General features: G+C 38.4%; 1 protein-coding gene across 4 annotated transcripts in view; it reads left to right on the forward strand.

The window, feature by feature from the left end:
* The window catches only part of RAF1 (Raf-1 proto-oncogene, serine/threonine kinase), a 78848-nt gene that overhangs the window by 23177 nt on the left and 29373 nt on the right, over positions 1–26298 (forward strand). The gene's annotated exons all lie outside the window — the stretch shown is intronic.

Here is a 26298-nt window from a genome sequence, read left to right on the forward strand (position 1 = left end):
TCAGGAAATAGAAAGTTCAGAAACCCATATGGTCCTTACTGAATTACTACAGACCTGCTTTTTTTGCTTTTTAGGTAACGGTTTTATTGAGGTATCATTCACTTACCATGTATTTCACCCATCTAAAGTATAAAATTGAGTGTTTTGGGGGGGTATATTAACAGAGTTGTACACTAATACCACAGTCAAATTTAGAACATTTCCATCACCCCCCAAAAAGAAAGTCCTTAGGTATAACCCTCCAAACCTTTCTATCTCAGCCAGCCCTAGACAACCACTAATCTACTTGGTATCTCTATAGGTTTACTTCTTCTGGGCATTCATAGGAGTGGAATTATGTATTATGGATTTTTGTGATTAGCGTATTTCATCATCCATGTTGAGACATGTATCAGTACTTCATTCCTTTTTATGACTAAGTGATATTGCATCATTTGGATATTCATTCCTCAGTTGATTGGGTGTTTTTGATATTAGGAATAATGCTTCTAATGAACGTTCTAGTATTCTAAGGTTCTAATAACCTACAAGTACAACCTAAAGGCCTGTAATACTAATCTGTAGAAAAGAGAGAAGCCTGATGTTTTTTATTGCTTTGGACAGTTTGGAAAGAATTTTATTAGGTTTTATTTGGAAATACTGAAAGTAACAGGATACTTTTTTTTTTTTTTTCTTTAAACATTGGAGTCCCCAGGGGTTGCGAGACTCTAAGCTAGGAGTAGAATTTACCTCATCTTAATATAAGATGAAATCACAAAGTCCAGGAAGTGTATGGGCTTCCCCAGTGCTTCCAGATTTAGTATCAGTGACTTTAATAGTTTTTTGATCTGTAATAATTAACATGCTATTTTTTTTTAAATGACAGTAGATTTAGGTAACTATAGACATTCTTTTCTTAAAAACAGTTTATCGTGAGGCACCTGGCTGGCTCAGTGGTTGAGCATCTGCCTTCGGTTCAGATCGTGATCCCACGGCTTTGGGATTGAGTAATGCATCAGACTCCTTGAGGAGAGCCTGCGTCTCCCTCTGCCTATGTCTCTGCTTCTCTCTGTCTCTTTCATGAATAAATAAAATCATAAAAAAACAAAAAACCTTTCTGTGGTAAAATATACGTTATGTAAATTTATTCCTTTAACCATTTTATGGCATTAAGTACTGTTTTGGACCTGCATGAACCAACATCATATCTTTTAGCTTCTGAGTTTACGTGTTTTCAGTTCAGAGGACCATTCATTCTATCTAGTCTCTCGATTTCATATCAACTCCCTAGCCTGGATTCTTGCTGCATTCAGTTGTAGTGTGGGATCTAGAGGGACAGGGTCATGAATATGAACATAGAAACATTGCTGCTCTGGGCTTATTCCTGTGGATGAAGGAAGTTCTCAAAAGAGGAGTGTGGGATTGTGAAACAACATGGAGTTGTCCAGCATGCTTTTCACTAATGGAGGCAGTAATTCAGGGTAGAAAAGCTGTGGAACACTTGTAAAATACAGTGAAATAGAGCCTTGCAGTATATCCATGGTTGAGGTAGGAGGAAGAATAGAAGCCAGCAAAACAGATGGAAGAGGTACAGTTGGAGACAGAAGAAATCCCTGGAAGTGCAGTATAATGGAAGTCTGTCTCTGCCTTTAAATTTTCTTTTTTTTATTGAAGTATAGTTGACATACAATCTTACCTTATTTTCAGGTGTACAGCATAGTGATTATATGTTTTGCTATGTTCAACACAAGTGTAGCTACCATCTGTCACCATACAATGCTATTAAAACACCATTGAGCATATTCCTGTGTTGTACCTTTTATCCTCATGACTTAACTCATTTCACAACTGGAATGAAAGTCTCTTCAGGAGGAAGGCAGAAGGAGCATTAGGCTGAGAAAAACCTCCAGATGTGATTGCTAGGACTTTATTGATGATTAGACTTACTTAAAAGCCTGACAAAGGGGCACCTGAGTGGCTCAGTGGTTGAGCATCTGCCTTTGTCTCAGGTCTTGATCCCCAGGTTCTAGGATCGAGTCCCGTATCGGTCTCCCCGCAGGCAGCCTGCTTCTCCCTCTGCCTGTGTCTCCGCCTCTCTCTCTGTGTCTTTCATGAATAAATAAATAAAATCACTAAAAAAGCATGACAGATAAGTAATGGCAAAGTAAAGACTTGTTTATTTACAGAACACATTGCCTGTTTTAGACAAAGATGTTCAACAAAACTAATCAGAGAAATGTGAATCAAAACCACAATGAGATTATCACCCCACTGGCAGAATGGCTATTATCAAAAAGACATGAATTAACAAGTGTAGGTGAGGATCTGGAGAGAAGGGAGCCCTCATATATTGTTGGTGGGAATGTAAATTAGTACAGCCACTATGGAAACTAGTATGGAAGTTCTTTAAAAAAATTAAGATGGGGTGCCTGAGTGGCTCAGTCGATTGAGCATCTGCTTTTGGCTCAGGTCATGATCCTGGGGTCTTGGGATGAGTCCCTACCATAGAGTTCTCTGCTCAGTAGGGAGCTTTCTTTCTCTCTTCCTCTGCCCCTACCCACCTCCTCCCCTCCGTCGTTCTCTTTTGCTATCTCTCTCTCTCAAATAAGATCTTTAAAAAATTTTTTTAAAGTAAAGATAGAACTGCCAAATGATTCAGCAATACCTCTTCTGGGTATTTATCTGAAGAAAATGAAAACACTAATTTGAAAAGACCTGCTCTCCAATGTTTTAGCATTATTTACATAGTAGCTAAGATACGGAAGCAGTGTAAGTGTCCATCAGATTAATAGATAAAGATGTGGCAAATAGATGGAGGGGATTAAAAGGTACAAACTTCCAGTTATACATAAGACATGGGATATAATGTATGGCATAGGAAATATAGTTAGTGATATTGTAGAAACTATGGATGGTGACAGACTGTAAGTAGACTTACACAGTGATCATTTCATAATGTATATAAATAATTACTATGGTGTATACCTGAAATTAATATAATATTGTATGTCAAATATATTTCAATAAACAAAAAATGTATTGCCTTTGCTATTAGTGTTTTCACTGACTTCACTCAGGTACTACCTTCCTTTACTAGGACAGAGAATCACCTATTACTTAATATTTAAAAATATATATTTATTTATTCATGAGAGACAGAGGCTGAGGCAGAGACACAGGCAGAGGGAGAAGTAGGCTCCATGCAGGGAGCCCAATGTGGGACTGGATCCTGGGACCCTGGGCATATGCCCTGAGTAGAAGGCAGATGCTCAACTGCTGAGCCACCCAGGCGTCCCACTTATTTAATATTTTATTTTAAATAGTTTATGTTTAAAAATTAAGTACATTTATTTACTTATTTATTTTAAGAAGATTTAATTTATTTATTCATGAGAGAAAGAGAGTGGCAGACATAGGCAGAGGGAGAAGCAGGCTCCCTGCAGGGAGCCTGATGTGGGACTTGATCCCAGAGACCTGAGCAAAAGCAGACACTCAACCACTGAGCCACTCAGGCGTCCCAGTATATTTATTTTTTAAAGGAAACTTTATTTTTTTTTTAAGATTTTAAAATTTATTCATTTGAGAAAGAGAGACGAGAGCACAGGGAGAGGGAGAAACAGACCCTGCTAAGCAGGGAGCCCCATGTGAGGCTTGATCCTAGGATCTGGAGATCATGACCTGAGCCGAAGACAGATGCTGGCCACCTGAGCCACCCAGGTGCTGCATTAAAGGAAACTTTAAAACATTATCATATGTAGAAAACCTGTATAGGTATTTCTGTCACAATGCGATAAATGTTCCTGAAAATCCACACATTTTGTTGAATCATACAACAAAAATAACAGGGCTCATGAGTAAAATGAGGACAGACTACTTATACTTAACATCTGTTCAGTTTAAGACTCCTAATATAATGTAATATAAATTCTAACATAAATATTAGTATAGTTCAAAAGAGTTTAAATTCTTAATAAATATATAACATAGTAAATATAGAACTTTGAATTTTTTTTAAAGATTTTATTAATTTATTCATGAGAGACACAGAGAGAGAAAGGCAGAGATGCAGGCAGAGCCAGAAGCAGGCTCCAAGCAGGGAGCCTGACGCGATCCCGGGTCTCCAGGATCAGGCCATGGGCTGAAGGTGGCACTAAACCGCTGAGCCCCCCAGGCTGCCCTGAAAGTATTTTTAAAAGAACTTTAACTTTTAAAAAGGTGAAAGTAGTTTGATACTGTTGAGTTACAGAGTTAAGGGCAGAATAATAATGTTATCCTGAAATGCGGAAGAAAAGCAGGTGCCAGCTTCTTTGCTGGAAATGTAGCGATGTATTGAGGGTGGATGGATGTGACTCAGTATGGCATGTTATTTCTTTTTTGCAAAAATGGAGAGAACCATGCTAAAATTCATGATTCAGGGGCTCCTGGGTGGCTCAGTTGATTAAGCCTCTGCCTTCGGCTCAGGTCATGATGGCTCAGGTCATGATCCTGGGGTTCTGGGACCCATCCAGCCTAGCCTTGCTGGCTTCCTCAACAGGGAGTCTGCTGCTCCCTCTGCCCCTCCCCACTGCGCACACTCGCACTTCTCTTTCTCTCCTCCCTTTCTCTTGCTGTCTCAAATACAAACATACATAAATAAAATCTTAAAAAAAAATACACGGTTCAAAATACATAGTTAAGATGAACCCAGAAGGAGCTGCCTGGAGAATAGGAATTACATGTAGTACTAGATTGCTTTGCTGCTGTTTTCGTGAGACAACACTATTAATTTTTAGTTAGATATTATGGTCTGTCAATGGCTTTGAGTTGAAAATCTTTTTTTTTAAATTCCTTTTTATTAAAAAAAAAGATTAGGAAGAAGTATTAAAGATAGCAAACTGAGACTTCTCCCTTAACATGATCTTTATCTGTGTTATTTTATGTCCTGTCCACAAATTTCCTAAAATTATTTTGTAAGCCAAGAATAATATATAGGCCATGCCTTGGGAAACCCTATGCTGTTAAGACCTTTTCATTGATATTGTTTAACTATATAGAGTATCGCAAGATCCAGCACAGGTCTCACTACTTTCTCTATAAGAGTATACTTAAAGGGGCATAGGATCATGTAAAACTTTAAAAATGTGAGCTTTCCTGCTACCTTCTCTATAAATTCTCCAAAGAAAAGAAAAAGCCATCCTATGGATAAGTGCTGTTGGTGGTAGTTAGAGGTTGCTAATCATGTAGTTATGGCTTTTTTGTCTTTGATGCAAAATTGTTATCTAGGGATTTCCCTCTGGTGGCCTCCTGGCAATTCTGTTTGCTTCTTTCCTGTGTGGATGCCATTTCCTAAGATCTCAACTTTTTCTCTTTGTTGGTTTACTTTTATTCATCTAACATTCCTTTTTTTTTTTTTAAACTTTATTTATTCATGAGAGACACACACAGAGAGAGAGAGGCAGAGACACAGCCAGAGGGAGAAGCAGGCTCCATGCAGGGAGCCTGATGTGGGACTGGATCCCCATCCTGGGTCTCCAGGATCAGGCCCTGGGCTGAAGGCGGTGCTAAACCGCTGAGCCACCTGGGCTGCGCCGCCCCCCCCCCCCCCCCCCGCTTTTTTAAAAGTCATCTAACAAATTCCTTGAGAAAAAGATTGTGAAGAGTAAACATTTTGTAATTTTGAATGTCTGAAAATAGCTCTCTTCTACCTTTTATTGGTAGTTTGCTGATTATTCTATGTTGGAAATCATTTTCCTTTAGAATTTAGAAGACTTTGCTATGTTATGTCTAATAGTGTTGGGAAATTTGAAGCCATTCTTTTTTTTTTTTTTTTTTCTTTTTTTGAAAGATTTTATTTTTAGGGTGCTTTGGGTGGCTTTTTCTGTTAAGCATCTGCCTTCGGCTCAGGTCATGATCTTAGGGTCCTAGGATCCTGGGATTGGGGCCCCACATCAGGGAGCTTGCTTCTCCCTCTCCCTCTGCTGTTGCCCCTTCCTTTGCTGTCACACACTCTCTCTAGTAAATAAAGAAAATCTTTAAAAAAAAAAAAAAGTTTTATTTTTAAGTCTGCACTCAATGTGGGGGTCGAACCCACGATCCAAAAGATCATGAGTCACAGGCTCCACTGACTGAGCCAGCCAGGTGCTCCTGAAGTCATTCTTACTCCTGGTTCTTTGTATTTTTTTTCTCTAGAAGTTTATAGAATTCTCTGGTCTCCTATTGTAAAATTTAATGTAGTAGGCATTTAATAGGCTCTCTTCTGATAGCTCAAGTCATTCAGTTGTGTTTTTTTTTCTCTGTTTTGGTCCTTTTCATCAGTGGTAGAGGCTTTCCTGAAATGTCTGGTAATCCTTAGTAGTCCGTATTTTTACTTTTAAAAGGATAGGATTAAAGAGCTGATTGGAATCTTTGAGTACAATGGGTGGGCTCAAGGCTTTTTGACTTTGGGCTTTATTGTAAGGTAGGGAAACTCCTATCACTTTCATTGAGCCTGGTTGCCCAGCTCTGAAGAAGCTGTTGGTCTCTGCATTCAGTTAGCATTGTTTTTAGAATGGTGTGCATGCTTTTTCACCTGCACCTGGCTTTCTGTTTTACCTTTTCCAGGAATGAAGACCTGGGCCATCTTATTAGAAGGGTTTCAGAGAGCTCTTTGGGGACTAGGCTTTTGAGTTCTACTTCTCTTTGAAGGAGTATAAAAATCACAAAATAATCTCACTCAAAACTTAACTTGTTGATGGAAAGCTGACCTAGAATGAAATTCTTACAAATTGTACGCCTACTGATGTTGGCCTTTATCAGTCTGGATCTTTACCCTTTCTAAACTTTTAGAAGCTATTGTCACTTCTAAGAACTTGAAGTAGCATCACAACCCCCCTTTTCTGGGTTAAACCTCCCCCTACCAAAAATAAAAAAGAAAACAGAGTGGCCAGTTACTTCAGAAAATGAACCTATCTTAAAAACAAAGTCACTCAAGGCCAATTTTAAAATATTAAAAATATAACAGTAGCACCCTCATACGTAATTTTTTTTTACTGAGTAATTCCATGCCTAGGGTGTTAGGCAAGATGCCTCTTATCTGAAGGTGTTTATTTCATGTTCTCTGTTAGGACAAATCACACTGTTGTTTGTAATTTTGTAAGATGGGTTCTGATTTCAGAGATTTTAAAATTTGAAAAAATATGTGACTTAATAATAGTAAGAATTACATCCACAATGGAGTATCATTACAGAAATAATGATGGAATATTTAAAATTAAGTTGGAAAGAGAATAATGTAGCACAGAATTTGGATCGAAAATGCAGTTGTGCATATGGATGGATGAGGATTAAGACCCAACTAGCGAAGGCAACATTGCTAAATAGCAAAAGGTTCATAGCTCAGATAGCAGGGCTGCTGCCTTCATATGAATTAGGAGAATCCCCTTCCTCTAGATTGATGCTGAGTATTGGGCACATTGCTTATCAAATGAAGCATGCGCAGAATTTCTACTTTCATTTCCTATGCTGGGTGTGCTTGTGTAAGGCAGAAGCTATAAACAGTTATCACTTACTATCTGTAAGGTACAATGCTTAGTGCTTACAAACATTGGACAATTTTCATAACAACTCTGTGAAGTAAGTGTTGTTATCTTCTTTCGCAGTTAATTCTTCAGGTCAGGCATCTTCTGAACTCCATAATTATGTACCTGCTGCTTGTGTAGCTAATTTGCAGTATAGCAGCTAGAGTTAGTCCTTTTATTAACATCTAAGACAGATTGTGTGTCTTCTCTGCTCCGAAGGCTTCCCATTTCACTCAGGAAAAGGTAAAGTCTTGACAGTGACACACAAGGCAATATGTTATCTGCTTTGTCCCCCTCCCCTCAACTGTACTTTGACTTCACTGAATTTTATGATCTCTTTGCTGTTCTTTGTGCACAGGACACTCCTGCATTAGAGTTTTCTCTGGCTGTTCCTTGTGTCTTGAATGTTCTCTGAGCTATCTGCAAGTCAAACTCCCTGACTTCCAAGTCTTGGCTCAGCTGTTACCTCCTCATTGAGGCCGCTCTGACAATATAAATTGCAACTTCCCTTTATTCCCCCAGCAGCGATTATAACCCATTATCATATAATTTACCATGTGTGTTTCTGCTGGAAGATGTACTTCTAATACCAGGGATCTTTGTCTCTCATTCATGAGGTAACCTAAGCATCTAGAACAGCACTCTAGTTAGTAGTGAGTGTTCAGTAATGTTTATTGCATGAATGATTGAGTGAAAATGGTGTGGGAGAAGTTAAGCATTTTGGCAAAAGTCTGCATAGCTAATAAAGGTGGAGGTAGATTTTTAAAAAATTATTTATTTGAGAGAGTGAGCATGAGAGAGCACAAGCCTGGGGGAGGGGCAGAAAAGGAGAAGGGGAAGCCAGCATGGGGCTTGATCCCAGGACTCTGGGACCATGACCTGAGCTGAAGGCAGACACCCAACTGACTGAGCCACCCAGGCACCCCAGTGGAGGTAGATTTTGAAGTGGTATTTGTGTGTTGTGTTTCTACTGTTAGAAGATAATATCCAGGGCAGCCCCGGTGGCGCAGCGGTTTAGCGCCGCCTGCAGCCCTGGGTGTGATCCTGGAGACCCAGGATCGAGTCCCATGTTGGGCTCCCTGCGTGCAGCCTGCTTCTCTCTCTGCCTGTGTCTCTGCCTCTCTTTCGCTCTCTCTGAATAAATAAATAAATAAATCTTAAAAAAAAATAGAAGATAATATCCAAAGAGTGTGTGTTAAGATGAATAAGATTATGGATAACTTTTTTCTTTTATCCTCCCTCCCCAAATTTAATTTCTATTATGTCCTATTTTAAATGAAAGTATAATTAAAAAATAAGTTACCTGAGTAGAAGGAAAAAGCCAGCTATCAGGAAGCTAAGAGCAGGCAGCCACAAAGTTGAAATCTGGTACCACATCTGAGGAAGAGCTTGTCTCACAAATCCACTGATCTTATCTGCCTTAAGAATAAAGAATGATGGTGTGATAAAGTCCTGGTAAAAGTTGTGAGTGCTTTTGACCTTAGATATTTTGTGAGTAACCATAGACAATTTCATTTAACCTTTTTGGCCCTTCAAAATCAGGATAATAGTCTTGCTTAGAAGAGTTGTTGGGAGGATTAAATATGGTATGTGAAGAACTGATACTTATGTACATATTGATATGTAAAGAGCTCAATATTATTATACATAATTTCTCAGTAGTGTTGTACACACTGAAATGTAAAGAACTCAATAGCTATTAGCCAGTGTCATTATTATTTCTATTGCTGCTACTTATTTGGTACAGGATTTTTAGAAATTTTAGAAATATTTGATGTGTGTATCTTGTTGTCTAGTGAGTTTTGGCACATGGTAGAGAGCAAACTAATATTGTTCAGACAGCTATACAGGCTTTGTTAAACTTGCTTTTTGTGGATACTTGTTTGGGGTTCTAATTCTATATCTTAAAATTAGCCATTGTTTCCTTAATAATTTACATAAATTTTAGATTCTATAACTACCATCCATTGGTTTTGAAGTCTTGGTTGAGTAACTCCAGTGGGTCAGGTGTCCTACTAAGTTCTAGGAGAGCAAAGTAGAATTAAGAAGGCATGTACTGTATCTTTAAGGAGCTTACAGGTAGGGAGCTTGGGTGGCTTAGGGTTTGAGCCTCTGCCTTCACGCTCGGGGCGTGATCCTGGGGTCCTGGGATTGAGTCCCGCATCGGGCTCCCTGCATGGAGCCTGCTTTTTCTTCTGCCTGTGTCTCTGCCTCTCTCTCTGTGTCTCTCATGAATAAATAAATAAAATCGTTTTTTTTTTTTTTTAAAGGAGCTTACAGGTAGATATGTAGGCAGATAATGTAAGTAAGTATGATACAAGGTGGGAAGTGCTCTTAATACATATGTACATAATATGACTATGAAAAAGTAGAGAGTAGTAAATGCTTTATGAATAGGGAGCCAAGAAGGGAGGCTTTATGAGGGAGAATTTCAGGTGCTTTGCCTAAAGAACATTATAGAGGACCCAAAGCCTCAATAGGAGCATACACAATTCTACTGAGGACTGCCTTCAAAGAGACCTCTGGAAACCAAGCAGGGAGCCTGATGTGGGGCTCGATCCCAGGACCCTGAGATCATGACCTGTGTTGTGTCAAAGGCAGATGGCTTAACCCACTGAGCCACCCAGGTGCCTCAAGACTGCAATCTCTGAAACCATCCAGAAGAGACTTTTTTTTTAATTAAACTTGCAAGACTAAATGAGTATAATCTTTTGTTGTGTGCACTTTGGAGAAGGATATAAACTGGGGAAGGAATCTAAGTAAGTTCATTGAAATAGTTAACACCACACTCTCATTTGGTATTTTCTTTGAAAGCAGAAAAGAACATCATCTCAGCAGGCAGGAAATAGAAGGCCTCGTGGCAACAAAGATCGTTATAAGAAATGATCAGCGAGAAAGAGGAAGGCCTATTTTTAGAGAGAGATGAATATTAGAAATTTAATACTTAATTTAGTAAATAAGACTATATATAGTGTAAGAACCATGGGTATATACTTTCCATGCCTTAAAGATGGTGTATTATTGGGGGGCCTGAGTGGCTCAGTTGGTTAAATGCCTGAGTTGGTTTCCACTCAGATCATGATCCTAGGGTTGTGAAATTGAAGCCTGCATTGGGCTCCACTCTCAGCATGGAATCTGTTTGAGATTCTCTCTCCCTCTGCCCCTCTCCCCTCTAAAAAATGGCATATTAATTAAAATCTAGTAAACCATGTAACCCAGTTAGCATTGGAGAAGTCTCAGATTATTCAGTGTATACATTATTAAAGTAGATATCTTCATAGTAAATTTGAATGATAAATAATGACACAAAATAACTGTACCTGAGGAAAGATTGAGAGTTACATTACATAGCAATGTAATACAGGAATATGGGAAGAATTACATAAAGTAGGAGATACTACTATTTCTAAATGTAATGAAAGGTAGAATTAGCACACATAGAGAGTTCATTGGAAGGGCTAAGAAAGACACTTTAGGACTAGATGGATCCTTAAAAAAGTGATCATTCAAGTGTAAGAAGATGTATTTTGTATGGGTTACTGCATTTGGAAAGATTGATGTAAGGTCTCCTAGGGATTCTGAACTTTCAGACTTAGTGGTTTACACTAAACAGTACTTAAATTTTTTTTATTAAAGTAATTGCTGCACCCCACATGGAGCTTGAATGCACAACCCTGAGATCAAGAGTCACCCACTCCTCCGACTGAGCCAGCCAGGCACCCCAAAATGTACATTTTTAGAATGTGTGTGTATCTGAATCAAAGATTCTCAAAAATGTAAAAAAAAATGTAATACATTCTGTTCTATCTTATTTTTGAAGAAAGCTGGTTAAACTCACCAAAATGATTTCCTGACAACTAATGGAATATATCCCATAGTTTGAAAAAGTACTAAGTTATACTCTTGAAAGAAACGGACTTGAGTTTATGAGGTCTCTTTTCTGAACAGTCTGGCTGTTAAAGTGCTGATTTTTGGGGTGCCTGTCTGGGTCAGTCAGAGCATGTGACTTTTGATCTTGGGGTTGTGAGTTGGCTGTAGAGATTAGAGATTACTTAAAAAGTTAAAAAAAAAACACGATACTGATTCTGTCCCTTTTTGAAACCATATTGGCACTATATTAGTTATACCCCAAAAGGGGCTCAGCCTGCTTCACTAAACAAGTGTTTAAGGTCAGGGAACTTTTGTGATAAAAAAACTTCTATTTTGGGGATCCCTGGGTGGCTCAGTGGTCTAGCGCCTGCCTTTGTTCCAGACGTGGTCCTGGAGTCCTGGGATCAAGTCCCACATGGAGCCTGCTTCTCCCTCTGTCTCTGTCTCTGTCTCTGTCTCTCTGTCTCTCATGAATGAATAAATAAAATATTTAAAAAAAGAAAAAAGCTTCTATTTTGTACATATGAAGAGAGTTATCTAAAAAAACTTATTTTAAAATTAGATTCCATATAAACTTGTTACCAAATGATCTTCAAATCGTGTACTTAACAACCCTCTTTTAAACAATATACTTTTATATAAGAGTTGAAAAGACTGGATAAATACCAAGAAATACATTATGAGCAATTTTAATTTATCTTTTTTTTTAAAAAAGATTTATTTATGTATTCATGATAGAGAAAGAGAGAGAGGCAGAGACACAGGAGGAGGAGAAGCAGGCTCCATGCTGGGAGCCTGACGTGGGACTTGATCCCGGGACTCCAGGACTGCGCCCTGGGCCAAAGGCAGGCGCCAAACTGCTGAGCCACCCAGGGATCCCCAATTTATCTTTTTTTTTTGATGTTTACTTTTGACACTACACAACATGTGTAGTCTTTTATTATTTTTTTAGTTAATTTATTTTAGAGGGAGGGAGGGAGAGAGAGGGAGAGAGAAGGAATCTCCCCAGACTCCCTGGTGAGTGAGGAGCCAGATGTGGAGCTTGATCTCACAACCCCGAGATCACGACCTAAGGCAAAATCAAGAGTCAGATGCTCAACCGACTGAACCATCCAGGTGCCCTTATAGTTCTTTTTTTTTTTTTTTTTCTTATCGTTCTTTAAAGTATTTTTTAAAAGATTTTATTCATTTATTCATGAGAGACACACAGAGAGAGAGGGGCAAAGAGGGAGAAGCAGACTCCTCATGGGGAGCCCGATGTGGGACTCGATCCCTGGACCTGGGATCATGCCCTGAGTCAAAAGCAGAGGTTCAACCACTGAGTGACCCAGGCGTCCCTTTTTAAAGTATTTAAAAAATTTATTGCTGGCAGACACATGACATTGGCTCTGTTCTTATTATGGAAAATAATTTACCATTTTAGCAGTGAAACCCAATAGTTTTTTCCCCCCTTTACGTGTGAAAGTGTATAAAATACTCCCTATTTAAAACTTCAAAAATTTCTTTTTAAAAAGTCTTCTCAGACAAAACAAAGTAGGATTTTTTAATAACTTTTTAAAAAATATTTATTTATTCATGAGAGACACAGAGGCAGAGACACAGGCAGAGGGAGAAGTAGGCTCCATGCAGGAAGCCCAATGTGGGATTCGATCCCTGGACTCCAGGATCACACCCTGAGCTGAAGGCAGACGCCCAACCGCTGAGCCACCCAGGCATCCCTTTTATAACTTTTCATAGTGTTTTTTCTTAGGGAAAAATAAGTCTGGTTAAATATTCTTTATTTTTAAAATTTAAAATTTTTTAGTTGACGTGTAATTGACTAATAGTTTCAGCTGTACAACATACTGAATGGGCATTTATATACATTACAAAATGTTTACCATGGTAAGTGTAGTTCTAATCTGTCACCATACAGTTATTACAGTATTATTGACTATATTCCCTAGTGCTGTACTTTTCATCCCTGTGACTTGTTTTATAACTGGAAGTTTGTACTTAATCTCTTTCACGTATTTGGCCCATTCTACCACTCCCCTCTCCTTTGGAAACCACCAGGTTGTTTTCTGTATGTAGAGTCTGTTTCTGTGTTTTGTTTTTTAGATTACACATTTAAGTGAAATCATACGGTATTTGTCTTTCTTTGATTTATTTCATTTAACCTACTACCCTCTAGGTCCATCCATGCATCCATGTTGTCATAAATGGCTGAGTGTAGTATTCATGTAGGGTGTGTGTGTGTTTGTACACCACATCTTGATCCTTTCATCTGTCGGTGGACACTTAGGTTGCTTCCATATCTTGGCTGCTGTAAATAATGCTACAGTGAATATAGGGGTGCAATATCTTTTTATATTCATCTTTTTGTTTTCTTTGGATAAATACCCAGAAGTGAAATTACTGGATCATGTGGATCATCATCTATTTTTACTTTTTTTAGGAACTCCCATATTGTTTTACATCGTGGCTGCACCAGTTTACATTTCCAACAACAGTTGCACAAGGGTTCTCTTTCCTCACAGTCTCACCAATATATATATAAATAATTAGAAATGTCTTCAAGTCCTCTGCCCATTTTTAAATCAGATTATTTGAGGCTTTTTTTTTTTTTTTTGAGGCTTTTTTTGGTGTTGAGTTCTTTGAATTCTTTATGTATTTTGGGTATTGACCGCTTATTGGATATGTTATTTGCAAATATCTTCTCCCATTTAGTAGGTTGCCTTTCATTTTGTTGATAGTTTCCTTCGCTATGCAAACACTTTTTAGTTTTTTTTTTTTTTTATGGTGAAAAAATTTATATTTAGATTTACAGCCGGCTGGACTCAGTTTAGGTGATCCCAGTTTTGTTGGCAACATCCAAAGCATCATAGTCAGGAGCCAGTCGAACATATGCTTTCTTCTCTCCCTCAGGCCTGATCAAGGTGTTGACCTTGGCCACATCAGTGTTATAGAGCTTCTTCACAGCCTGTTTGATCTCGTGCTTATTGGCCTTGACGTCCACAATGAACACAAGTGTGTTGTTGTCTTCTATTTTCTTCATGGCTGACTCAGTAGTTAAGGGGAACTTGATGATGGCATAGTGATCAAGCTTGTTTCTTCTGGGGGCGCTCTTTCGAGGATATTTGGGCTGCCTTTGGAGACACAGGGTCTTGGGTCTTGGGTCCTTGGAATGTAGGTGACTGTGCACGCCTTTCAGCACCGCTTTCTTAGATTTCAAAGCCTTTGCTTTGGCTTCTGCTTTGGGAGGGGCAGGGGCTTCCTTCTACGCCTTCGGTGCTATCTTTGTGAAAGGGCAAACACTTTTTAGTTTGACGTGATCCCAATTGTTTAATTTTGCTTTTGTTGCCCTTGCCTAAGAAGACAGATCCAAAAAATATTGCTAAGACCAATGTCCAAGAATTTACTGCCTATGTTTTCTTTTAAGAATTTTATAGTTTCAGGGCTTATATTTAGGTCTTTAATCCAATTTGGGTTTGTGTGTGTGTGTTGTAAGAAAATTTCACTCCAGTTTTCCCACCACTACTTATTGAAAAGACTCTTCACTATTGTATATTCTTGCCTCCTTTGTCGTAGATTGATTGCCGGTATAACTGGGGGTTTATTTCTGGGTGTTCTATTCTGTTCCATTGGTGTCTGTTTTTGTGTTAGTTTCATACTGTTTTGATTATTATAGCTTTGTAGTATGATTTAAAATCCATCTTTTTCTTTCTCAAGATTGCTTTGGCTATTTGGAATCTTTTGTGGTTTTATATAAATTATAGGATTATTTGTTTTATTCTGTGAGAAATGCTGTTGATACTTTGTTAGGAATTGCATTGAATCTTTAGATTGTTTTGGGGAATATGGGCATTTTAACAATATTCTTCCAATTTATGAGCATGGTATATTTTTTCATTTATTAATTGGCTTCATTTTCTTTCTTCAGTGTCTTACAGTTTTTAGGGTACAGATCTTTCACCACCTTGATTAAATTTATTCCTTGATATTTTGTTCTTAAATTTTTTTTTTTTTTTTTTTTTTTTTTAAGATTTATTCATTAGAGAGAGAGCAAGGGAGGGAGGGCGAGAATTCTATGGAGTCTCCCCTCTGGACATGGAGCCCAATGCAGGGCTTGATCCCAGTACCCTGAGACCATGATCTAATCTGAAACCAGAAATCAGATGCTCAGCCGACTGAACTACCTAGGTGCAACACTGGATATTTTATTCTTTTTAATGCAATTGTAAATGGGATTATTTTCCTAATTTCTCTTTCTGCTAGCTTGTTATTAACGTATTGAACAGCAGATTTTTGTATAATGATTTTGTACTGAATTCATTTTAAGTTTTTTTTTTTTTTTGAGGGGGGGAGTGGTCTTCAGGGTTTTCTATATATAGTATCATGTCATTTGCAAATAGTGATAATTTCACTTCTTCCTTGACAATTTTGTCACTTTTATTTCTTGTCTGATTGGTGTGGCTAGGACTTGCAGTGCTATGTTGAATAAAAAGTGGTTATAGTGGACATCCTTGTCTTGTTCCTCATCTTACAGGAAAAACTTTTAGCTTTTTGCTGTTGAGTATCATCTTAGTGGTGGGTGTTATATATGGTCTTATTATGTTAAGGTTTATTTCCTCTGTATCCACTTTATCGAGAGTTTTTATTTTTAATCATGAATGGATGCTGAGTTTTGTTAAATGCCTTTTCTGTATATATTGACATGATTATATGATTTTTTCTTTTAAAGATTTTATTTATTCATGAGAGACACAGAGAGTAGAGAGAGAGAGACACAGGCAGAGGGAGAAGCAGGCTCCATGCAGGGAGCCCAACATGGAACTTGATTCCGGGTCTCCAAGATCACACCCTGGGCTGAAGGGGGCGCTAAACCACTGAGCCACCCAGGCTGCCCTGATTATATGATTTTTATCATTGACTTACTAATGTGGTGTATCAGATAGTTGCAGATATTGAACCATCCTTGTATCCCTAAAGTAAATTCCACTTGATCACTTGAATGATCCTTTTAATGTCTTGTTCAATTTGATTTGCTAATATTTTATTATTTTATAGCCATGTTTATTGGGGATATTGGCCTGTAGTTATCTTTTTTTTTTTTTTTTTTTTTTTTTTTGGTAGTGACTTTGGTTTTGGTATCAGGGTATGCTGGCTTCATAGAATGAATTTCTTAAAAGCATTCCTTTCTCTTCAGTTTTTTGAAATAGTTTGAAAGGGATAGGTATTAAGCCTTCTTTAAATGTTTGGTAGAATCTGAGGCACCTGGGTGGTGCGGTTTGAGTGACTCTTGATTTTGGCTCAGGTTGTTATCTCAGGATTGTGAGACTAAGCTCTGCGTTGGGCTCGGAGCTGAACACAGAATCTGCTTTAGATTCTCTGTCCCTTTCCGTTTGCTCCTCTTTCTCATGTGTGCGAGCTCTCTCTCCCTCAAATAAATATATCTTTTTTTTTTTTTTAAGAAAAAGATATATAGTAGAATTTACCTGTGAAGGCCTGGGTCCTGAACTTTTTGTTTTTTAGGAGTTTTTTAAATTATTGATTTCATTACTAGAAATGGTCTATTCAGATTTTCTGCTTCTTCCTGATTTGGTTTTCTAAGTTCATGTATTTCTAGGAATTTATCCATTTCTTCTAGGTTGTCAAATTTATTGGTATATAATTTTTCATAGTCTCTACATCTTTTCTATTTTTGGGGGGGAGTCTCAGTTTATTTCTGCTCTTTATTATTTCCTTCTTTCTACTAACTTTGGACTCTTATTTTTCTAGTTTCCTTAGGTGTGTGTAAGATAGGATTGTGATTTTTCTTGTTTCTTGAGATAAGCCTGTATTGCTATAAACATCCTGCTAGCACTGCTTTTGCTGTGTCCCATAGATTTTGGAACATTGGCTTTCTACTTTCATTTGTCAATTTTTTTTGTTGATTCATTGGTTTGTTGTGCCCAAGATTGTGAATCCGAGAAACCACCAAGGAGCCCGCACCGATGCAAGCGCACAAGGGTTTATTAGCAAGCTCTAGCTTGGGTCCAAGTATACCCGACACAGCGGAGCAGGGACTTGAACTCCAAAGTGGGTTACAGCTGGGTTTTTTATAGTCTGGTCTAGGGGATTTTCAGAAGGGGTGGAGGAATTTCTCAAGTTCTGTTTACATTCTGATATGGGGCTTAAGGGCATTGAGCTCTGTTCTCATTCTAATATGGGACTTTCTACCAGGGGCGTGGGCTCTGTTGTCTTTCTGATATGGGATTCTCTGCCCAGGGCAATTCTGAGCTCTGTTGTCTTTCTGATATGGGATTCCCTGCCAAGGACATTGAGGACATTCTGCAGTTTTTCCTGTAAAGTTCAGCTCTTATTCACAGGGGCCTAAGATGGCTGTACTTGTGCTAATGCTAAACTTTAGGTGGGATGGCCTTAATTTTTCTCGGCCTCCACAGGTTGTTTAGTAGCATATTGTGTAGCCTCCACATGTTTGTTTTTTCCTGTAAATGATTGCTAGTTTCATTCCTTTGTGGTCAGAAAAGATGTTTGATAGGATTTCAGTCTTCTTAAATTTATTGATACTTGTTTTGTGGCCTACCGTGGGATCTATCCTGGAGAATGTTCCATGTGCATTTGAAAAGAATGTACACTCTGCTGTTGGATGGAATTTTCTGTATATACACATGTTAAGTCCATCTGGTAATGTGTCATTTAAAGCTACTGTTTCCTTATTGATTTTTGGTCTGTATGCTCTATAATTGATGTAAATGGGATGTTAAAGTCCCTTACTATTATTGGATTACTGTCAATCCTCCCTCCCTCCTTTCCATAAACTCTGTGCCCAACATGGAGCCTGAACTCACAACCCTGAGATCAGCAGTTGCATGCTCTGCTAACTGAGCTAGCCAGGTACCCCTGTCAACTTCTTTCTTTATGTTTGTTAATATTTGCTTTAAGTATTTAGGTGCTCCTATGTTGGGTGCATAAATATTTACAATTGTTATGTCCTCTTGTTGGATTGATCCCTTTATCATTATGTAATGCCATTCTTTTTTTTTTTTTTTTTAAGACTTTATTTATTCACGAGAGACACACACAGAGAGAGAGAGGCAGAGACAAAGGCAGAGGGAGAAGCAGGCTCCATGCAGGGGGCCTGAAGCGGGACTCGATCCTGGGTTCCCAGGATCAGGCCCTGGGCTGAAGGCAGTGCAGAACCGCTGAGCCACCCAGCCTGCCCTGTAATGCCCTTCTTTGTCTTGTTACAGTCTTTTGTTTCAAAGATTATTTTGTCTGATACATGTTGCTGCTCCTCCCTTTTTTCATTTCTATTTGCATAAAATATCCATTTTTACCATTCACTTTCAGTCTGTATTTTTAGGTCTGAAGTGAGTGTCTTCTAGGCATTATATAGCTGGTTTTTTGTTTTTTGTTATTTTAATCCATCCATTCATTCATTCATTCATTCACCTTATGTCTTTTGACTAGGGTGTTTAGGTCATTTACATTTATAATTATTGGTATGTATATACTTACTGCCATTTTGTTCATTGTTTTCCTGTTGTGTAGTTCTGTTCCTTTTTCCTTCTCTTCCTCTCTCGTGACTTGGCGACTTTTTTAGTGTTATGCTTGAAACCCTTTCTCTTAATTTTTTTGTATCAGAGGTTTTGGCTTGTGGTTATCATAAGGTCCATATATAATGTCTTTTGTATATAGCAGTTTCTTTTAAGTTGATGGTCACTTAAGTTCATACGTTCTAAAAACACTGCCATTTGTATTCTTTCCATTTTTTTTTTTTTAAGATTTTATTTATTATGAGAGACAGAGAGAGAGAGAGAGAGGAGGAGAGAGAGAGGCAGAAACACAGGCAGAGGGAGAAGCAGGCTCCATGCAGGGAGCCCAACACGGTACTTGATCCTAGGTCTCCAGGATCAGGCTCTGGGCCAAAGGCGGGCGCTAAACCACTGAGCCACCCGGGCTGCCCTGTTTTTTGTTTTTTGTTTTTTTTTTATTAATGTATTTATTTATTTGAGAATGAACGAAAACAATTGGGAAGGGCAACGGGAGAAGGAGAGAGAATCTCTAGCAGACTCCGTGTTAAGCACAGATCCTGGCATGGGGCTTGATCTCACAAATCTGAGATCAGAACCTGAGCTGACACACCAGGAGTTGGATGCTTAACCAACTGGGCCACCCAGGCACCCCCTCCCTCCATGTTTTATGAATATTATGTCATACTTTACATCTTTTTATTTTGTCTATCCTTTAACTGATTATTGTAGATATAAATGATTTTTTTTGTCTTTTAATCTTTATACTAGCTTTATAAGTGATTGATTTATCTTTATCTTTACTATGTTGACTTTTAGTGAAAATTTTCTTTCTTTCTTTTTAAAAAGTTTTGTTTATTCATAAGAGACACAGAGAGAGAGAGGCAGAGAGACATAGGCAGAGTGAGAAGCAGGGTCCCTGTGGGGATCCTGATGTGGGACTCAATCCCAGGGCCCTGGGACCATGACCTGAGCCAAAGGTAGATGCTCAACCACTGAGCCACCCAGGTGCCCCAGGATAGGAAAGTTTTTATTGTAGGCTCCACACCCAGCATGGAGCCCAATGTAGGGCTTGAATTCACAACCCTGAGATTGAGACCTGAACCAAGATTAAGAGAGTCAGAGACTTAACCAACTGAGCCAGCCACCCAGGCACTCCCGGGATGGGGAAATTTTTAGTTGTTACTTCTTCAGATAAGTTTTCTGCTCCCTTCCCTCTCTCTTCTCCTCTGGGACCCCTAATGTTATTACAGTTGAAATTGTTTCAGAGTTCTTTTAACCTATCTTCATTAAGAAAATTTTTCCTCTTTTTTTGCTATTTAGTTTAGTGATCCTGCTACTCTGTCTCCAGATTAATGATCTGTATTTCTGCATCCTCTGATCTGCTGTTGATCTCCTCTAGTGTATTTTTCATTTATTGTATTCTTCAGCTCTGATTGGTTCTTTTTATATATTTTCTCTTTGTTGAAGTTCTCACTGAGTTCATCCACTCTTCTCTCAAGTCTTTATAACCATTACTTTGTTTCATTTAGTTTTTTTTTTTTTCCTGAGGTTTTATCTTATTCTTTGATTTGGAACATTTTCTTCCATCCCCTTATTTTGTCTGAGTCTCTGTGTTTCTGTGTATTAGAGAGGTCAGCTGTATCTCTTGGTCTTCAAAATAGTGGCTTTAAGTAAAAGGTGACTTGTGGATCCTAGTAGCTCAGTCTTGCCTGGTTACTGCAACCAGGTGTTTCATGGGTGTCTCATGTGTGGCCTTCATGTTACAACTGGGCTGTGACTGCTCTAGGCATGTTAATGGTTGGTTCTAGTCCCCAGCTCGGCTGGCTGCAGTGACTGGGTGTGATAACTGTGTCCTACCCTGGTTGGTAGGACTGGCCCCTGGCACAGCTGGCTGTTGCAGGCATGCTGGTAGGAGGGGCACTAGTCCTGTCTGGAGCTGCCCCACTGGGTGTGGTAGGCCAGTAATTGTTTTAGGGTATTGCTGGTCTCCACTGAGGGTGTCCACTGGGTGTGGCAGGGTGGGAGCAGCTTTGGAGTGATGGGGCAGGTCCATTGGGAAGTGCTGGAGCAGGTGACTGTTGGTAACAAGATGGAAAGAGAGTGTCAGGACTAGTTCCCACCAGTTAGGCTGAAGGAAGGCAAAAAAAAAAAAAAAAAAAATGCCCACCAGCCCTTTCCTTCCTGAAGAAAGTTCCTACAGATCCTGCCCCTTTAGCACACACCCTAAAATTAGTCAATAAATCTCCTTCACATATAATCCAGATGCTTTTCAAACTGCTGCCTTTGTGTTGGGTCTTGGAGTGACTGATAAAGTATGCTGGCCATTTAAGCCAAATGTCATGGGGGCTTGTCTTGTTGATAAAGATCTGGGGTAAGAGTTGCCTTATGTAGGGCTAGTTTGGTTTGCTCCCCAGGGAAGACCTGTGTGCCTGTGAAATCCATCCTATTTGTGAGTCAACGACACTGGGGGTTTCAGAGGTTCGCAGGGTCTCTGCCTCTCTTAACCTTTTCAATATGGCCCTTTAAAATATATCTTTAACTGAAAATACTACTTTGCTAGTCTTTGGGTGGTTTTCAGAGGGAGTTGCACTTACGTAGTTGTAGCCTTGATGTGTCTTTAGGAGCAGGTGAGCTCAGAATCCTCTTGGAGCAGGTGAGCTCAGAATCCTCTTACCTCACTGTTTTCCTGAGCTTCCCTGGATAAATATTCTTTAAATTATACCTTTAACCAGTGTGTTTGGGTAGCCATCCTTTCCTGGGAGGTCTTGTTTTTGTAAACTAGTCTTACTTTAAATGGTTTCTAGTTTTATGGCTTTGGCTCTGAAGTGGTTTGGTTTATTGACATTACAAATAATGCTGCAGTAAGTATTCCTTAATAGTGCTAGGTATTTCTGTAGTGCTGGCTGTTCTGTTCCCCCTGTAGGATAGATTGTCAGATGGTATAGAAATTCAATATTTAAACAGCTCAGAGACACTATTAGATAGACTGTTGCGGTTTACATTCTTATCAGCAAGTAGGAGAGGTAGATTTCCTCAAATGCCTGTGATGGGTATTTTCATTTTCAGTCTTCTAAATTTTATGAATCTGATGCTAAAAATATTATTTTGCTTTTCAAAATTTGCAGTTCTCTACTAGGTATGTATATATACACATAAACACATATGTGTTTCTATTCTGTGAATAGATAAACACATACATAAACACATGTGTTTCTATTCTGTGAATTTAATTCTCAGTTTTTCCTGTGACACTGTTCATGTTTTTTGTTAATTTTTAGGAGTTCTTTGTATATTAGGAGTAGTAATCCTTTATATATAGAGAGAGGTAGCTTTTGAAAAATGGATTTCTTCCAACATAGTGAATTTCTCCATTCATCAGAGAAAGCATTTGTTTTGAAACTTTTCTTTGGAATAGTGAAAGATTTCACATTTAGAATCTCATTTCTTTGGGCTCTCTAGTTTTAGTATGTCTCTAGGTATGTATTATGAGTGTATATGGTTTTTTTTTTTTTTTTTTTAAGATTTTATTCATGAGAGACAGAGAGAGAGAGAGAGAGAGAGAGGCTGAGACACAGGCAGAGGGAGAAGTAGGCTCCATGCAGGGAGCCTGACTTGGGGCTGGATCGCGGGACTCCAGGATCAGGCCCTGGGCTGAAGGCAGCACTAAACCACTGAACCACCTGGGCTGCCCCGTGAGTGTATGTGTTTTTTTAGCTGAGATTTGGTCAACATATCAGAAGGAGAGATCAGAATATTAGCTAGGTTTGCATTTATGTTACAGTTGTATATTTTTTCAAAGATTTTGAGAGTGAGAGCACAAGCAGGGAGACGTGATAGAGGGAGAAGCAGGCTTCCTGCTGAGCAGGGAGCCGGAAGTGGGGCTTGATCCAGGGCCCTGAAATCATGACATGAGCCAAAGGCAGACATTTAACTGACTGAGCCACCCAGGTGCCCCATTTATATTTATTTGAGAGTAGAATCAATGGGATTTCTGAATGTCTCCAGTTAAGACAAGTGTGTTGATGCTGAATGGCTTTTAGAAACTGACTTTTTCTTGTTTTCAGATGTGTGCCCTTTAGTAAATTGATTAAGGAAAACCTTAGAATAGAACTTCTATAATGAACAGATTAATGGTATATCCATCATCCTTGGGGCAGTTGGTAGGGCCCTTGGTCTTCCTAGCCTGTCTGCTGATCTCAGCATTCCTTACAAATATGGTTCATCATTGTGTATGAGTGACATGATAAAGGTTGGAAAACATTGACTTAACATGCTTCTTAGCCTAGTAAGTGGTCTTAGAAAAATAAAATAATGAAAGAATTTAAGTGGGTTTGCTTTGATCACTTTTAATGAAGTTATTGTAGTATGTTCTATACTAAGCACCAGCACTATTTTGTAAGTGCCTTCAAGACTTAAAATTCATCATTAAATAAGTATGCTCTTGGATTTAGGCCGCATTTAAGCCTTGTAAGTGGGTTCTTTAGCTAGTAGTTTATAGTACAGTCTCTACACCCCCTCCCCCAATTAAATACAGTACGCTGCTTACTGCAGTTCGTCATCTGCTGAATGGTAGATATTTTTTAAAGATGTACCACTAAATGGAGATTTAACTAACATTTACTAGTTCTGACAGGTCTATTCTATTAAAAAATTAAAATCAATCAAGCAGTTTATCTTTTAAAAAGTAAGAGTGGTGGGGGGCACCTGGGTGGGTCAGTTGGTTGAGTGTCTAGCTCTTGATTTTTGGTTCAGGTCAAGATCTCAGGGTCCTGGGAATTGAGCTCTGTGTCCAGCCCCACACTTTGTGGGGAGTCTGCTTGAGGACTCTCTCCCTCTCCCTCTGTCCCTCTTCCTGCTCATGGATGTGTGTGTGCTCTTTCTCAGTAAAGCTTTAAAAAAATTGTTTTGCAGCAGTATTCTGGTTTCTAACCTAATTCATTTAATAAGTATTTGAGTGCCCTCAGGTTCTAAGTACTATATTAAGGACTAAGAATACAGTAGTTAACAGGATTCGGCAGTGTCAGAATCAAAAGCATCTCTAAAGTGATCTTTTAGGTGAAGGCCTTAATAATGGGAAAGGCCTTCCAGGTGGAGGGAACAAGAAGTTCAAAAGTCCTGAAACTTTCAGCTTGACATGTTTGTTCAGAAAGGAGTAGTTTAGCTTATATTCTGAGTCTTAATTGGGGAAGAATATGTTGAGCTGCATCTTTAAGATAGATTGCTCTGGTTGCTCTGTATCTCTAGATGAAGGGAATCATATCATTTCAGGCTAATGGGATGCTCAGATGAGCCCTCTTCATCTTTTTCTGTCATCTGGTTCTAAACTTCATCTCTTCCTTCTTTTAGTTGGGGGAAAAAAGATCTAGGGAAATGAGGTGCCCCTAAAAAGTGACCTTATGGTAGTGAAAGGATGCCTCTAAAAAGTGACCTGATGGTAACGAATGAATAGAATTAGGAGTGTGAAGGGCCTCGGGTTTAGGTGCCAGAGGAGGTAGAAGGCAGTATGCCATGGTCCTGCCACTTGAAAGCTATGGTATCTTGTCCTACCTCTGTCCCTTACACAAATAAAAGACTTTATAGACGTTACTGTTGTAATAGTAAAACACGAACAGAAAGTAGGATTTAATATATAGAAAATAAAAATTCCTCACAATCCTGCTGAATTAATCACTGATCTAATCTAATCTAATTCTAATCTAATTCTAGATTTTCTCACCTCTTTATGATTCTGCATTTTTCTTTTTCCTAGATTAATACGAAAGAGGTTAAAACTATATTTTTCATTTTTTGTTTTGTCTTGGATAGCTTTTTTCCATCTGCACATATAGAGTACTTCATTTATCACATAGACATTAGTATTTAATTCCCTATTAGGTATTTGGTCTTCCCCCAGTTTTTCAAGGATATGAACCGTGCTATAATGAAGATGCTTGTACATGTAGCTTTTCTCTTTTTTAAGTTTTTATTTAAATTCCAGTTTTTATTTAACTTACAGTGTAATACTAGTTTCAGGTGTACAATTTAGTAGTTCAAGATGTATATACATCACGAGGTACTCAAAACAATAAGTATACTCCTTACTCCCCATCACCTATTTCACCCATCCCCCTGCCCACCTGTCCTCTGGTGACACTGACTGGGCCAATCACTTTGTTCTCTGTAGTTACTCCCCATCACCTATTTCACCCATCCCCCTGCCCACCTGTCCTCTGGTGACACTGACTGGGCCAATCACTTTGTTCTCTGTATTTAAGAGTCTCTGTCTTGGTTTGCACCCTACCCTTTTTTTCCTCTATATTTGTTTGTATATATCATTATACACTTGCCTTATACTTCTGTAGGTTAAATTCATAGAGTGCAATTGAATTACGAGGTCAGTCTTTAAATTTTCTCATCTATAAAGTGGAGATGTAAGTCTTACCTAGAGTGTTTTTCTCTAAGGATTATTTTGGATAATATGAGTGGGTTGTATGCAGTATATACTTCCTCATAATATTAGGCACATAGTAAATGGTAGGTACTATTAATAAGACAAAGCAAGTTTCTAAGGGAAGAAGGTATGAGAAGGATGGGATTTCCTGTCAACCTTACCATTTTCTAAAGAAGGAGAATAAACCTCACTTCTGCATGATTACTGACTCCCAGTCAATACCAGAGTATGGTGTGTCCTGACTGTACAGTATCTGACTTTATCATCATTGTGTGACTGTTGTGGACTTCTATTGCAGTTTTCTTGTTCCCCACTTAAAACATTTGATTATTTTTTGGCTAGGTGTCTCTGCTTACTCCTGTTTATAAGTTCATTTTTGTACCAAAACTGAACTGTGAATGTTATGGAAAACTCATGGACTTTAAATTTAAATATACATAGAATCTGGTTATTTTATGTATGTATATTTAAATATACATAGAATCTGGTTATTTTACGTATTTTATGTATTTTGAGTTCTTGGACAAGTGTGATTTCTTTGTACCTTATTTGTTTAAAGGGTGAGTGGAGGATGGGATTTAAACTCTAGTTAAAAAAAAATAAACTCTAGTTATACACATTAAATGAGATCATTTATATATCAAGTTGTTTAATACACATCCTAGAAATAATTTACCTTCCTTTAAGCAGAAAATTGTGGCTTACAGTTCTTTTTTTCTTTTAATTTCACTTCTCATCGTACTTAACATGTTACTCATACCCAAGGGTAGTCACTTGCACTTAATATACAGTAACTAAAGAAGAAGAGAAATGTAATTTAAAAAATATTAGACTAGAAGTCAGGAGACCTGGGCCCATGTTCCAGGTTGGCTTTTAAATGGTAGTATAACCCTTGATGAATCTTGATTTCTAGTCCCTATTTTGCTCATTTTTGAGTTGTCTATGAAATATTTTTATAGAAATA

This window comes from Canis lupus, chromosome 19 (assembly GCF_048164855.1).
Source record: "Canis lupus baileyi chromosome 19, mCanLup2.hap1, whole genome shotgun sequence".
Lineage (NCBI taxonomy): Eukaryota > Metazoa > Chordata > Mammalia > Carnivora > Canidae > Canis > Canis lupus.